Genomic DNA, 13,411 nt, shown 5'->3' with positions numbered 1-13,411 from the left:
TTAACAGGGACTTGATGAAATTAACGTATAAATGACCCCTCACTTGCTCTGGTGCTCTTGGGAGGTGTTGATCTTTGGGGTATTTAAATACTCCGAAATTACCATCTCTTTTAAGGGTCTGAGCGGGTGGTGGAGAGGGTTAAGGCGTACCTGTTATGCCAGTTGCTGGAAGGCTTCTGTGCTGGCTAGGGTTCGAGTCTCCTGGTGGGAAAGTGTTCTAAAGTTGTATACTTAACTCTCGTGTTTAGGAGAGTTGTGCCTTAAGCAGAGACACTGTGTCTTCCCATATTAACAGGGACTTGATGAAATTAACGTATAAATGACCCCTCACTTGCTCTGGTGCTCTTGGGAGGTGTTGATCTTTGGGGTATTTAAATACTCCAAAATTACCATCTCTTTTAAGGGTCTGAGCGGGTGGTGGAGAGGGTTAAGGCGTACCTGTTATGCCAGTTGCTGGAAGGCTTCTGTGCTGGCTAGGGTTCGAGTCTCCTGGTGGGAAAGTGTTCTAAAGTTGTATACTTAACTCTCGTGTTTAGGAGAGTTGTGCATTAGGCATATATATATATATATATATATATATATATATATATATATATATATATATATATATATATATATATATATATATATATATATATATATATATATATATACCATTTTTCCCTGCTTGCAATTAATAATAATAAAAAAATAATATTATACTCTGTGTTTATCTTTCCACTTTAACAAACAGTTGAGTGCGTTTATAGATGTAATAGAGGAATGAAAAGAGTAAATGGTAACTCTATACTGTATATAATTCTTACATCCGCAAACTTGCGTTTAATAACTGACGAGATGTGTTCAAGGTATATGCTTCAAAAGCTATCCAGTCTTAAAAACTGCAAAGTAGGTGATTATTTGGCAACGGATGAGTTCCATCCTGGTGACTGTATAGTGAATGATATTCCTTCAATTCACACCCATTCAGGAGGAATGTCTTGCGAGATCTGGGAAATGTATCCTTATACACGACTACAGCGTGCGATCCAACCATTAAGTAACTATGTGGTGGTGGCTCATCGCGTCAAAGTAGGAGGAGCTGTCTGTCTTTTCTCCTTCTCCCTCACCAGAAAGACTACCACATGTTATAGCTATTGTGACCCGGTATAGCGCAGGACCGCAAATAGAAAGTAACGCTGTTAGCAAAAAAATTCTATTAGAGCAGTGTGGGAAGGATACAGATTGTATAATGGAGGGTCTCCACAACGATACTAAGATGAAGAGATGATGGAGCTTTAAACTATGCATTAATCAAATTTTAAGCATGACGAAGCAACATAATTCAATCAAGCGCGTCAAAATTCCTTATGGGTTGGGAATGATTGACAGTGATGACTTGAATCCAGATGAAAAGCTTGAATGGGAGGTCAACTACTACTCAGCTCTGGCTCACTTAACCATGGTGTTAAAGAAACATGGAAAACAACTCATAATAGTTGAAAAAAAAAATGACAAGATAAATATGTAAGTGTCTACCAGTTATTGAATAAAACGTAATAAGAGAATGATCAACTATTTTTCACCTATTATGCTAACACCGTGTGACTGCATTATGCTGTGTGTTATGTCTGCCAGTTATTATGTTTTACCAAGATAAATATGTGACTTATGTTATGTCTACCAGTTATTGAATAAAACGTAATAAGAGAAAGACCAACTATTTTTCACCTATTATGCTAACACCATGTGACTGCATTATGCTGTGTACTCACCTAGTTGTACTCACCTAGTTGTGTTTGCGGGGGTTGAGCTCTGGCTCTTTGGTCCCGCCTCTCAACCATCAATCAACAGGTGTACAGATTCCTGAGCCTATCGGGCTCTGTCATATCTACACTTGAAACTGTGTATGGAGTCAGCCTCCACCACATCACTTCCTAATGCATTCCATTTGTCAACCACTCTGACACTAAAAAAGTTCTTTCTAATATCTCTGTGGCTCATTTGGGGACTCAGTTTCCACCTGTGTCCCCTTGTGCATGTTCCCCTTTTGTTAAATAGACTGTCTTTATCTACCCTATCAATCCCCTTCAGAATCTTGAATGTGGTGATCATGTCCCCCCTAACTCTTCTGTCTTCCAGCGAAGTGAGGTTTAATTCCTCGTAGCTCATACCTCTCAGCTCGGGTACTAGTCTGGTGGCAAACCTTTGAACCTTTTCCAGTTTAGTCTTATCCTTGACTAGATATGGACTCCATGCTGGGGCTGCATACTCCAGGATTGGCCTGACATATGTGGTATACAAAGTTCTGAATGATTCTTTACACAAGTTTCTGAATGCCGTTCGTATGTTGGCCAGCCTGGCATATGCCGCTGATGTTATCTGCTTGATATGTGCTGCAGGAGACAGGTCTGGCGTGATATCAACCCCCAAGTCTTTTTCCTTCTCTGACTCCTGAAGAATTTCCTTTGAAAAATTTGAAGAAATTTTGTGTGTGTGTGTGTGTTATGTCTGCCAGTTATTATGTTTTACCAAGATAAATATGTGACTTATGGTATGTATACCAGTTATTGAATAAAACGTAATAAGAGAAAGATCAACTATTTTTCACCTATTATGCTAACACTAGTCTCTGTTTTTTTTCTATCAGATAGACTGCTAAAACAGTCATAACTAGAGCTAACAATTTTAAAATAAAAAAGGGTAAAGAGGTTTTCGGAGTGCTATTTTAGTCAAGAAATGACACTAAATTGTGTTTATTGTCTAGTGTGAGGTAGAACAAGAGATCAGGAGGTATATGTTGTGATCACGCAGTTAACAAAACAATATATTAGAATTTGTAGGTGTGGTGAACACCTCTCCCCTCTTAGTTCGTGGACTGGTGGCTCACCTTTGTTTAAAATTAAATTTACAAAAAATGTTATTTGGACATTAAACAGAAAGATGATGATGATGATGATGATTTCCACGTTACGTTATGTTACGTTACAGAGGGCTGAAACTGTCACACAGTCACTGTTTTTTCTACTGGATCGAACGATCACTAATGGCTGATGGTGAGTGAAAACTCACGCTATGGAAAGACACAAGGTCAGACCCTAACAAGACGGGATAAGTAACCACGCATACATTTTCAAATGTTATAAGAACTGAAAACAGACATAACCCAGAGCTATTTCACTATCGTCTCATCCGGTCTGTTTACATTGGATAACGTAGGTCTTAGAGAGAAAGAGAGTGTGTGTTGAACTCGAGGATAATGAACAAGTCAATTTAATAATAGTATCAAAACTATATTTTTCTGCATTGTCTTATATATGTTTACTTTGTATGTGGGGAACATTACTCACCTAAGGGAGAAAGAGAGTGTGTGTGTGTGTGTGTTGAACTCGAGGATAATGAACAAGTCAATTTAATAATAGTATCAAAACTATGTTTTTCCGCATTGTCTTATATATGTTTACTTTGTATGTGGGAACATTGCTCACCTAAGGGAGAGAGCGAGAGAGAGTGTGTGTGTGTGTGTGTTGAACTCGAGGATAATGAGCAAGTCAATTTAATAATAGTATCAAAACTATGTTTTTCCGCATTGTCTTATATATGTTTACTTTGTATGTGGGGAACATTGCTCACCTAAGGGAGAGAGAGAGAGAGAGAGAGACAGAGAGAGAGAGAGAGAGAGAGAGAGTGAGAGAGAGAGAGAGAGAGAGAGAGAGAGAGAGAGAGAGAGAGAGAGAGAGAGAGAGAGAGAGAGAGAGAGAGAGAGAGAGAGAGAGAGAGAGAAAGAGAGAGAGAGAGAGAGAGAGAGAGAGAGAGAGAGAGAGAGAGAGAGAGAGAGAGAGAGAGAGAGAGAGAGAGAGAGAGAGAGAGAGAGAGAGAGAGAGAGAGAGAGATAGAGAAAGAGATGGTACACCCCATTGCCGTCACTCCCCCAGTGAGAGGGGGGTGGTAAGTGGAACAGACGGAGTCGCTGACCGTAGCTACATCTCCCTTTCCTTAACGAAACGCAGTGGGTAATGGATACCCGGCCACTTCCGCCCGTGTCTGAGGAAGTAATGGCAGTAATTGCGTACCCTCTGGGAGGGGAAGATATAACCAGCTACTTGGAAATGCTCTTCAGTTACCCTCTGAACAGTGGGCAGTACACCCACACACCCCTCTGCGGACTTTGAAAAACGCTTAAGGGTAAGTGGGTAATGGTTCTCATCCGTTCAGGTCTGTCACCTATACACTACCAGGCATTGTTACATAAAACAGACCTTCTCCACCAACTGTTGCCTCATCTCATTCACATCTTAAGAGTGACTGCTCTCTCTTTCTCATCCTCATCCTCCTCCTCCTCCTCCTCCACACTTCCTACCATGTATGGCCGAACTATTACCCTCATGGATCATCACCAAACACAGCTGCATAACTCGAAGAAAATAGACTTGAAAAAACGATTACGGGTAAATGGTCCACATCCCTCCTGCTGGACTCTGCTCTCTCCTACCCTCCTCCTCTCTCACTTCCGGCTGTGTGCATAGCTCCAAGAAATTAATGGATGTCAAAAAAAAAACACAAATGACCCTAAGCACTCTCACACCGGGGGAACCAAACACAGCTGCATAACTCGAAGAAAATAGACATGAAAAAACGATTAATGGTAAATGGACCACATCCCTCCTGCTGCAGCTCTCATCTCCTCCTGGACTCTGCTCTCTCGAAGGAAAGAATAATGCCCGTCAAAAACCACAAACAACAAATGGCCCTAAGCACTCTCACGCCGAGGGGAAGCACCCCTCACCCTTCCCTCACTCCTCCCCACCCCTCCCCCGCCCCAAACAACATATCCGCTTATGTTGGGACCCCTCACACCTACACTCAGCCTCTACATAGCTTTACTTACTATCATCAAAACTATTATCTACACACAGGATTAAATCTACGGCAAACACACATACATATTTAACTATTCTTTCCACAAATTCCACTCAAATCCTCGTATTTCTTACTCTACCACATACCACACATACTCTCCTACTCCCCCAACAACATGACCTCCCATCTTTCCTGACCGCATACCACAACACCGGATGCTCACACGCGTCCGACACACGCCAAATTTCCGAGAAAATCAACCAAAACCTGTTGCGCTCCACCTGGCCAGATGGTGCGCGCGGTCGTAGTGGCAGGGGTCCCACCAGACCAGATGGCGCGCGTCGCTCTAGTTGCGGGGGTCCCACCCGGCCAGATGGCGCGCGTCGCTTTAGTCACATATTACACTACTCACTACTACCACACCACCACTAGTACACCAATAATATCACACCACAACTAGTATACTACTACTACTACACTACACTAGTACACAACTACTACCACACCACAACTAGTACACCACTACAACGAAACCACAACTAGTACACCACTACTACCACACCACAAATAGCACACCACTACTACCCCACCACAACTAGTACCCAACTAATTCAACACCACCACTAGTACACCACTACTACTACAACAAGTACCCAACTACTATCACACCATCACCACTACACCACTAATAACACACCACCACTAGTACACCACTAATACCACACCACCACTAGTACACCACTACTACCATATCACAACTAGTACACCACTACTACTACTACACCACATCTAGTACCTCACTACTACCACACAACAACTAGAACACCGCTACTACAGCATCACAGCTAAAACACCACTACTGCCACACCACCAATAGTACACCACTACCACACCACAACAATTAGTACACCACTACCACACCACAACAATTAGTACCCCAAAACCACACCACAATTGGTATACCACTAACACACCACAACTATTACACCACTACTATAACACAACAACTAGTACCCCACTACTACCACACAACCACTAGTACACCACTTCTACCACACCTGAATCAGTACACCACTACTTCCACACTACAACTAGTACACCACCACAAGTACACCACTACTATCACACCACAACTAGTACTAAACTACTAAAACACCACAAGTAGTACTCCACTTCTAGTACACCACTACAACCACACCACAACTAGTACACCACTACTACCACACCACAACTACTACACCTCTACTATTACACGATGACTAGTACACTACTACTACAACACCACAACTTGTGGACCACCACTAGTACACCACTACTACCACACTACAACTAGTATCCCACTACTATCACACCACAACTAGTACACCGCAACTGCCACACCACCGTTAGTAAACCACAACTAGTACATCACTAATACCACACAGCAACTAGTACATCACTACTACTTCCACACCACAACTAGTACCTTACTACTACCACACCACAACTAGTACTCCACTACTACCACACCACAACTAGTACACCACTTCTACCACATTACAACTAGTACACCACTACCACACTACAACTAGTACACCACTACTTCCACACCACAACAAGTACAACACTGCTACCACACCACAACTATTACACCACTACTACCACACCACAACTAGTATAATACTACTTCTACACCACAACTAGTACACCACTACTACCACACCACAACTAGTACACCACTACTTCCACACCACAACAAGTACAACACTACAACCACACCACAACTAGTACACCACTACTACCACAACACAACTAATACACCACTACAACGACACCGCAACTAGTAAACCATTACTACCACACCACTAGAACGAAACCACAACTAGTTCACCACTACAACGAAACCACAACTAGTTCACCACTACTACTACACCACAACTAGTACACCACTACTACCACACCACCACTAGTACACCAATACTACCACACCACAACTAGTATAATACTACTTCTACACCACAACTAGTACACCACTACTACCACAACAAGTACCCCACTACTATCACACCATCACTACTACACCACTAATAACACACCACCACTAGTACACCACTACTACCACATCACAACTAGTACACCACAACTACTACACCACAACTAGTACCTCACTACTACCACACAACAACTAGAACACCGCTACTACAACATCACAGCTAAAACACCACTACTTCCACACCACCAATAGTACACCACTACCACACCACAACAATTAGCACCCCACAACCACACAACAATTAGTACACCACTAACACACCACAACTAGTACACCAGTACTATAACACAACAACTAGTACCCCACTACTACCACACCACCACTAGTACACCACTATTACCACACCTCAATCAGTACACCACTGCTACCACACTACAACTAGTACACCACTACTGCCACACAACAACTAGTACACCACCACAAGTACACCACTACTACCACACCACAACTATCACATCACAACTACCACACCACAACTAGTACACCACTACTAAAACACCACAACTCGTACTCTACTACTAGTACACCACTACAACCACACCACAACTAGTACACCACTACTACCACACCACAACTACTACACCACTACTATTACTCGATGACTAGTACACCACTTCTACAACACCACAACTTGTAGACCAACACTAGTACACCACTACTACCAAACCAGAACTAGTACACCACCACTAGTGCACCACTACTAGTACACCACTACTACCACACCATAACTAGTACACCACTGTGGGAACCGACCTGTGAGATTTATATTTATTTAATTTATATAGAATTTATATTTACGTTTATTTATATACTTTGATAGCAATTGGTATGATGATAAGTGGACTGTATTTCTGCAATAATCTCACAAATCGATCCTCTACACATTAGGGGGGATTGTATTAAATTTATATATATGCAGCCAATCAAACTACAGTATTAACTACACATTAGTGTACATTGAAGAGGTTCCTTATTGTATTGTACAGCAGGCCTTAGTCCACCAGGTATAACCAGGATGTAGACACCAAATTATCCTCTTTGAGGTAGCTTCCATAACCCAGTAACTGGTACACAAAGCATGCTTCCTCGTCTTGACCTGTCAAAAGGGCGCTAGCTATGAAGCCAGAATCCTAATATATGACAGCTATATCAGAGAAAACACTGTACAAGGAACCATAAAGACCTAGGTTTAATTACCTTTTATTAAGAGGCAGTTCGTATTCTAACCGGCACACCCTATCTACTGACATTAATGGCCAAAAATGATTAGATAAATGGGTTTCGGCAGAACACTTAACTTGTATTTGTTGACAGCGTGTTGATGATGGTACACCTTTGGTTTCCATAACACTTCGTCCAAGTAAAATTATCAGGAGCCGTATTTGCTCCCGTGCGCCTCTGGTCTAAGTACAATGGCTGACCACTCCCTCACAACTGACGCTACTGGCCTACATTGTCCAGATGAGAGTAAGTGATAGAAGGGTCACATTTACTCCATTTTAATATTGATAATTAAGTTAATTTATATGAGATGTTTTTATGATGGTAAAGTCCAAAGACTAATGTATTTAAGAATAATTCCCACCATAATAGGTGGTGAATTTATAATAGTATGTGGTAATGATATCCCATTTTCTATAGACGGAAATTCCACTACAAGTTACATTTTCTATGGGTTAACTTGTGTATACAGCACAGCAATATTATCTGCCTGTATGATATTATTAAATGGTGTCGGATTTTCCGACAACCACAACTATCACACCACAACTAGTACACCGCAACTGCCACACCACAGTTAGTACACCACAACTAGTACGTCACTACTGCCACACCACAACTAGTACATCACTACTACCACACCACAACTAGTACCTTACTACTACCACACCACAACTAGTACACCACTACTATCACACCACAACTAGTATACCGCAACTGCCACACCACAGTTAGTACACCACAACTAGTACATCACTACTACCACACCACAACTAGTACATCATTTCTACCACACTACAACTAGTACACAACTACCACACTACAACTAGTACATCACTACTTCCACACCACAACAAGTACACCACTACTACCACACCACAACTAGTACACCACTACTACCACACAACTAATACACCACTACAACGACACTACAACTAGTAAACAATTATTACCACACCACAACTAGTACATCACTACTACCACACCACATCTAGAGTAGTAGGGATGGCAGCGTAAACGGGATATTTTGTTTCTGGGGAAATATCCCGTTTAAGACCCTGGGTTTTCAGGTCAAATATCCCGTTTAAGACCCAGGGTTTTCAGGTCAGAAATATCCCGTTTAAGACCCAGGGTTTTCAGGTCTGAAATATCCCGTTTAAGACCCAGGGTTTTCAGGACAAATATCCCATTTAAGACCCAAGGTTTTCAGGGTAAATATCCCGTTTAAGACCCATGGTTTTCAGGTCAAATATCCCGTTTAAGACCCAGGGTTTTCAGGTAAATTTGGGCAGTCACAGTTTTGGAAGTAAGGAATTCTTATGAGAAAAATAATTTCCGAGATTTTAGAAGTTTGTTAAAAGTTCTTATGATGAAAATAAATATCATAGAAGTTTGTTAAAGTTCTTATGGGAGAAATTCAAATTTTTTCAGAGTTCGTACCTATAATAAACTGATATTTAGGCCGTATACATTTAAGTAGGATTCTTACTTAGAAACTAGTATATGTCTATATAACTGAAGCATTACCCTACCATCCCTCTCCCCCTTCCCCTCACACCCCCTCCCTCTCCCCTTACTCTTCACCACTAGTACATCATTAATACCACACCAGAAACAGTACACCATCAATAGTACACAACTTCCAGTACACCAATACTACCACACTACAACTAGTACACCACTACTACCACTCCACAACTAGTACACCACTACTACCACACCACAACTAGTACATCACTACTACCACACCAAAACTGGTACACCACTACTTCCACACCACTAGTCCACCATTACTACCACACCACCACTAGTACACCACTACTACCACACGATCACTAATACACCACTACTACCACACCACAATTAGTACACCACTTTACCTACACAATAACAAGTACACCACTACTATCTCACCATCATTAGTATACCACTGCTACCACACCATAACTAGTACAATACCACTACCACACCACAACAAGTACACCACTACTGCCACACCACCACTAGTACACCACTACTCCCACATTATCACTAGTACACCAATATTACCACACAACAACTAGTACATCACTACTACCACACAACCACTACTACCACACTATCGCTAGTGCACCACTACTTCCACACCACATCTAGTACACTACTACTACCACACTACAACTAGTACACCACTACTACCACACCACTAGTACACCACTACTACCACACCATCACTAATACAACACTACTACCACACCATCACTAGTACACCACTACTACCACACCACCACTAAAACACTACCATTAGTACACCACTACTACCACACCACAACTTGTACACAATTTCTACCACACCATAACTATTACACCACTACTACCACAAGACAACTAGTATCCCACTACTACCACACCACGACTAGTACATCACTACTACCACACCACAACTAGTACACCACTAATACCACACCACAAGTAGTTCACCACTACTACAACATTGCAACAAGTACACCACTGCTAAAACACCACAACTAGTACATCACACCTAATACACCACTTCTACAACACCACAACTAGTACACCACTACTACCACACCAGAACTAGTACACCACTACTACCACACTACAACTAGTACACCACTACTTCCACACTACAACTAGTACACTACTACTACCACACCACAACTAGTACACCACTACTACCACACCACAACTTCTCTACCATTACTACCACACCACAACGAGTTCAAACCTACTACCTCACCAGCACTTGTACACCACTACTACCACACCACCCACAGCTAGTACACCACTACTTCCACAACACCACTAGTACACCATTACTAGCACACCACTACTAGTACATCACTACTCCCAAATCACCACTAGTACACCACTATACCACACCACAACTTGTAGACCACCACTAGTACCACACCAGAAATAGTACACCACCAATAGTACACTACTACTAGTACACCAATACTACCACACCACAACTAGTGCAACACTACTACCACACCATAACTAGTACACCACTACTACTACATCACAACTAGTACACCACTACTACCACACCAAAATAGTACACCATTATTACCACACCACTAGTACACCACTACTACCACACCATCACTAGTACACCACTAGTACCACACCATCACAAGTACACCACTACTACCACACCACAAATCGTACACGACAACTAGTACACCATCACAGCTATACCACTACCAGTATACTACTACTACCACTGCACAACTAGTACACCACTACTACCACATCACCACTAAAACACCACTACTACCACATCACCAAACGTATACCACTACTACCACTCCACCACTAGTACACCGCTACTACCACTCTACAAGTAGTACACCACTACTACCACACCACAACTAGTACACCACCACTACCACATCACCACTTGTACACGACTACTACCACTCTACAAGTAGTACACTACTACTACCACACCACAACTAGTACACCACTACTACCACATCACCTCTAGTACACCACTACTACCACACCACAACTAGTACACCACTACTGCCACACAATTACTAATGCACCACTACTATCACACTATAAATAGTACACCACTACTACCACACCACAACTACCATACATAAGAACATAAGAACATAAGAACAAAGGCAACTGTAGAAGGCCTACTGGCCCATACGAGGCAGTTCCTATTTATAACCACCCAATATTACTGGGAATATGGGATAGATGTTCATGATAATGACACGAAGTGTAAACTATGTGGTATGTTAATTTCTCACACCCTGGCCCATTATGTTCTTGATTGTCCGTTGATTAATGTATATAGAAACACTGAGATAAGGACTGTTCCTGAACAAATAGCCTGGATGTGTCACAACGGAAAGGTTGATGATATTCTTGAGAGATATTAGAATTTTGCACCAAGATTGTAATATTTTGTTGAATTATCTGCAGGTGTCTTGCAAATTGTCTATACAGTATACCTAGGTCATAAAAGTATTTGTGTGTACATCTGATACCATACTACTTGTGAAGGAGGAAATGTATATGTTTACCTCTCAGAATGTTTGGTAATATGTTTATTTGTGATGTGTGTCTATGTATATATTAACACGTTGTACTGAATGAGGTGAGAATAGCTTGAGCTACCTCATCCCTTTGTGTGTATTTTACCTCAATAAACTTATTTCAATTTCAATCCCACTCATATACTTGTCCAACCCGCGCTTGAAACAATCGAGGGACCCCACCTCCAGCACGTTACGCGGTAATTGGTTCCACAAATCAACAACCCTGTTACTGAACCAGTATTTACCCAAGTCTTTCCTAAATCTAAACTTATCCAATTTATACCCATTGTTTCGTGTTCTGTCTTGTGTTGATACTTTTAATACCCTATTAATATCCCCTTTGTTATGTCCATTCACCCATTTCTAAACCTCTATCATGTCACCCCTAACTCTTTGCCTTTCCAGTGAATGCAACTTAAGCTTTGTTAATCTTTCTTCATATGAAAGATTTCTAATTTGGGGAACTAACTTAGTCATCCTACACTGGACACGTTCAAGTGAATTTATATCCATTCTATAATATGGCGACCAAAACTGAACTGCATAATCTAAATTGGATAAGTTTAGATTTAGGAAAGACTTGGGTAAATACTGGTTCAGTAACAGGGTTGTTGATTTGTGGAACCAATTGCCGCGTAACATTGTGGAGGTGGGGTCCCTCGATTGTTTCAAGCACGGGTTGGACAAGTATATGAGTGGGATTGGGTGGTTATAGAATAGGAGCTGCCTCGTATGGGCCAATAGGCCTTCTGCAGTTACCTTTGTTCTTATGTTCTTATGTTCTTAAATGGGGCCTAACTAGAGCAAGATATAGCTTGAGAATCACACCAGGTGTCTTGTGACTAACGCCATAACTAGTACACCACTACTATCACACCACAACTACCACACCACAACTAGTACACTTCTACTACCACACCATAACTAGTACACAACAACTAGTACACCACTACTAAAAAAGATAAATTTGGAAATTTGGATCTTGAAAGTGTAATACACTAACAGAAGAAATTACTGATGCTGGACAGCCTGCCTCTTCTCAAGAATTTCCGAAGAAGAGATTGAATAGTTGGCAGCGTGCTAGAGCAGAATACCATAAGAAAATTTCAGAAATAGAAAAAATAAAAGAGGAATCAGCTACAAGAAAAAAAAGAAATTGAGGAAGCAAAGAAAAAGCACAAAGAGAAGAGATTGCAACGCTATAAAAAATTAAATCAGAAAACTAAGAAAGGTCAGCCAGTTATGAGTAGCAGGATTG

Source organism: Procambarus clarkii, chromosome 54 (genome assembly GCF_040958095.1).
Source record: "Procambarus clarkii isolate CNS0578487 chromosome 54, FALCON_Pclarkii_2.0, whole genome shotgun sequence".
Lineage (NCBI taxonomy): Eukaryota > Metazoa > Arthropoda > Malacostraca > Decapoda > Cambaridae > Procambarus > Procambarus clarkii.
The sequence above is the reverse complement of the archived record's forward strand: the minus strand, read 5'-3'. Positions refer to the sequence as shown.